Source organism: Parasteatoda tepidariorum, chromosome 11 (assembly GCF_982258835.1).
Source record: "Parasteatoda tepidariorum strain Cologne lab strain chromosome 11, Ptep-v5.0, whole genome shotgun sequence".
In the NCBI taxonomy this organism is placed as follows: domain Eukaryota; kingdom Metazoa; phylum Arthropoda; class Arachnida; order Araneae; family Theridiidae; genus Parasteatoda; species Parasteatoda tepidariorum.
In genome coordinates, this window is record NC_141765.1 from 54035553 (window position 1) to 54040219 (window position 4667).

Consider the following 4667-nt stretch of genomic DNA (forward strand, 5'->3'; position numbering starts at 1 on the left):
GGGGAGACTTTTAAAATGTTTGGAATATTACCAAAAATTCTGAAAGCTTTGATTTTTAATAGTCTACCACTCTATAAAATATTTTGCAAAAAGCGTAGTAGTTGGCAAGCCTGCATATATTTTATTTAAATTATAAAAATGAATGAAAACTTTTTATCTCTAAACTAGATCCTCTAACTTTAATCATACAATACTCTTGTTATAAAGTACATAGCAGAGCAAATAATTAAGAAAATTTGAAGAAAAAAAATATGCTATCAAATACTGGCATTTAATACATATATGTTAGTAAATTAAGTGCAAAATGTTTTAAAAAAATACTTCAATTTTTAGTTTCTGCAAAAGAATCTCGTTGATCTTTTCTCCGAGATTAATTTTTGCAACAATGTCTAGATTTGATCTGGTCTACCTTTTCCAGCATAAACAATTGTCCAATATCTAATACCGGAAGTTGAGGTTTCTCTACAAAAAACAAACTGAAAAGCAATACTATAGATTGTCTATAAAATGAACTCCCCTCACCACGAAGTCTAAGGACGGCTGCTGCTATGGAAACAAGAAATATCGCATTTCAAGGAGGGGAGTTTCTTTCTCTCGCCAACCTGAGCCAAATCCAGCCTTAAATAATGACCCAACTACTTTAAATAGTTAATTTGGAATGGTAAATGGACTACTTAAAATGGTTAAACTTCGTAACCAAAATCACCGCCACTCTTCCAGGCGAATGGCTAGGGGAGTTCTTCACAGAGACAAACTATACTCAATTCACAACCCGAATGCGGTGGAACTGTTTGGGTTTGAATATTTAGTTTTGTCTCATAAGTAAGGTCATCTCCAAACTAAGGTAAGAGATTCAACGTTTTTTTTGTTACGTAACAAGCTTTACTTTGTGTATGTTCGAGAAAGTGAAAACCTCTTTGCTCGCTTTATGATTAGAGCAACGATGAAGCAGCATTATGAGGAAAATATTTCCGTTTTGGTTTAAGCTCAGTTGATAGTTAACTTAGCTGCGTTCTAAAATGGAAATTTTACTAGTTGTCCATTCGTCACACGTGGAGAAGAAATTTGATGTGAAAAATTCGATTACATAAAATTAATTTTATTTTTTAGAATCGCTCTAAAGTAAAGTTTTTGATTTATTAAGTAATAGCATTATTTGAGGAAGAGTTTTATCTTCTAAACCTCCCCCAAAACTGATCATAGCCTGTTTTGGGTTATAAAATGTTCTATAACAATTTCAAAGTTGTGCATAATTTGAAAGCTGATTTTAATATAGTTCTTGCAAAAATTTAAGTGCAAAGTTTTTCTCTATTTTAAAGTGAAAAACCAGCTATATTAAGGGGACTTATGTAATTTTCACCAAATAGATTTTTATTTTCCTTATATATCTCGAAGGTATACCACGAAAGACATGTTGCGATGCTAAGTCTGTGTGCTTTATGTGGGGGTGACATACGTTTTGTCTCAACACCATGTGTGAGAACAACACAATGTGTTGAGAAACAACACAATATGTTTTTTCTCAACACCATGTTTCAATTGGTTATCTTGAATATCTTTGTGATTGATAAAGAAATGACGTAGGAAATATTCAGAATCATTTTTCAATTGCTTGTTTGAATTACTAGTTTTTAAAAATATTTAACATATATTGTTTAAAAAAGCAATTACATATTGTTAATTTTTGATAAAGTAATTGGAATAACAAATTGTACTAAAAATTTTTCATTTTTGATGAATAGTTCTCATTTTATCAAAAATTAATATTTTTCAAAGTATCCGTTAAAATTATAATTAAGCTGTAAGGTATAAGTCATTAAATAAGTCCATATTACTTTATTAATATTTGAAAAATGATATTCAGTTAATCTCGAACCCGGGTTTGAATCCCAGCGTTGACTGGTCGATACGAATTTCGCACACGGTGCACCGATCACAATGCTGACGTAAAATATCCTCAGTGGTAAACGGATTATGGATTAAAGTCCCCTTACCGTCAGAGGTTTTCGTGATTTTCCTCTCCACGTAACGCAAATACGGGTTAATTCCATCAAAAAGTCCTCCACGAAAGCAAAATTTCTCCCAATACTTGATCCTGGAGTTACCTTGTCTTCTGGATTGGGTTCAAAATTACTAAGCGCTACGGAGGCTAGGATCAACTAATCAGACTACGGAGCTGAACATTGGTAGTCATAAAATCAACTATGGTTCAACTATGGTTATAAAATCAAATAAGTTACTTCAAACACTGGTATGTTATATTTTGTCCATATCATACCCATCTCGTGATAAACAGACAGTAATCGTCTTTTGTTTGCTTCTTTTTACGTCCCTTATGTTAGATTAAGTCAGTTATAATTTCTAAAACTTTTTTACTTTGTTACTTTAAGAATCCATTATCGTAGGTCTTTTCATAAGTTTAACACAGCATATCTTGTGTCCAATCCATTTTTCTCAATAGAGTTTTGTATAACAGCTCAATTTTTAAATTGAATTCATGAAAGAACTAAATTGTTGTCATTTTAAAGTAGTTTTTAGACTGAGTTAGATTAAATGTATTTAAGAGGAAGTAGCTTTTTGTTTGAAACTGTATATCGCGATTGTATAGTTGTTGACACAATGGATAAACAATTTGTGACGTGGCTAAGTTAACTGTTAACCGAGCTGAAAGCCAAAACATTCACATAAAAGCCTTTTTTTTTGCTCTGACTATAAACAAAAGTCAGTCTGAAGTGACGCTTTCTCTTTTTCAATCATGCACAAAGCAGAACTTGTTTCGTAATTTTATTTTATTTCATAACCGTCGTTGAACCCAATGTTGAGTTTACGGCTAACAGTATTCAACGCCGTAGCCTTGTAATTTTGAACCTGATCCAGAAGACAAGAGAACTCCTGGATCAAGTATTGGGAGGAAATTCACCTTCGTGGAGGACGTTTTGATGGAACTAACCCGCATTTGCGTTACATGGTGAGGAAAACTGCTAAAACCTCCCATGGTTAGTCCGACGGCAAAGTGACTCTAACCCATGATCCGTCTACCACTGAGGATATTTAACGTCAGCACTGTGGTCGGAGCAACGTGGATGCGGAGTTCGTATCGACCAGTCATCGGTGGGATTCGAACCCGGTTCGTTTCATTGGAAGGCAAACGCTCTATACCCTGAGCCATTTGTTACTTAATAGAACCATTTTAACCTCTTTCTTTGCTTCAGAGATCATCTAATGAGGCAAACATAAACATTCAAACCGAAACAGTTAAAAGGCTCCGCCTCATTCGCTTTGTGTATTATTCACATGTTGCATGTTGTGTCAATATCAAAAATATGCCAATAGATGGGCATTGTTCACGTACTTAAATATGGATCCATTTCTATTTCTCAAGAGTTTTAGAAAAAGCAACAATTAAAAAATTATTTTTTGACTGTGATTCTTTTCGATTTTAATATTTTTTTATGTTTTTCGCAATTTTGATTTTCTTGCATTATAATACCACGCTTTCATTATAATTTTATACCACACTTTAATCGTAAATAATTTCCCGTTAACGTTCTAAAAGTATCAACATGGTAAAATTTATCAGCATGGAGTTGATTATTACTGTAGTTGAGATGTCGCAAAAATCATCGATACAAATAAGTATTGTAACTTGAATGCAAAAGGTGGGTTTTGTGAACTTAGCATTCCACATCCTGAAAAGCCCATGCTTGCAACTTATTTCCTTACCTGATAATTTTTTTTTAAAATTCAGTTTTTTTACTAAATTTCTAATATTTTTTGATAGTTAGGTAGTTATTTTTTACGTTTTTTAGAAAGAAAAGTAGACTGTCGCCTTATAAGTAATTTCAAACGTTCTAACCTTGGTACATTATAATATTTTGCTCATCACATTGTATTTACATTTCTCATCTGGAGTTTCAAGGGTATTTGATAATTTAATAAATACCTCTATTCCTACTGTATTGCAACAAATAACTTTAGTCTAATAGGTTGTTGTATCATTTTGTTTGGTCATATTATCATAGGTTGTTCATAGGATAGGTTGTCATATTATCATAGGTTGTTCATAGGATAGGTTGTCATATTATCATAGGTCAATTATCATAAGTTGTTGTACCATTGTATGCGTATCATTTTTAAAATTAAATAAAAAAAACTACAATAATTTTTAATTTTCAAAACACAACTTTAAATGTCTATTCAGAACAATAGTTTTAATTAATATATCTTACTTCTAACTAGAGTACGTACTTAAAACTAAAAATTGTTAACAACTAAATTGTTTTTTTTTTTTTTTTTATGAAAATCGTAGTATCTTAGGTTATTGTTTTGCAGTGCTCATAGTGTCCTTAAAATTTTTTAATAATGTTAGAAAATGTTAGATATAAAATGCATTTTTATAAATTCGTGTCCACCATTGCGCTTAATTTTTCCAAATAAATATATCTAGCTACGAAATCGAAATTTTTTTATTTTTAAAATTATAATGGAAGCTAATAATTTTTTTTTTTTAACTTTCTGTTAACACTTTGTCACCACTTTCTAATTTTCTAAGGACAGTTTCTGTCTATCCTACACAGTTGCAGACATTAAACAGGCAAAGTATTTGTTTATTTTGCATTTTTTTTTAATTAAAAAATGAATTTGATAGAAAGTAAAAATACCAATGG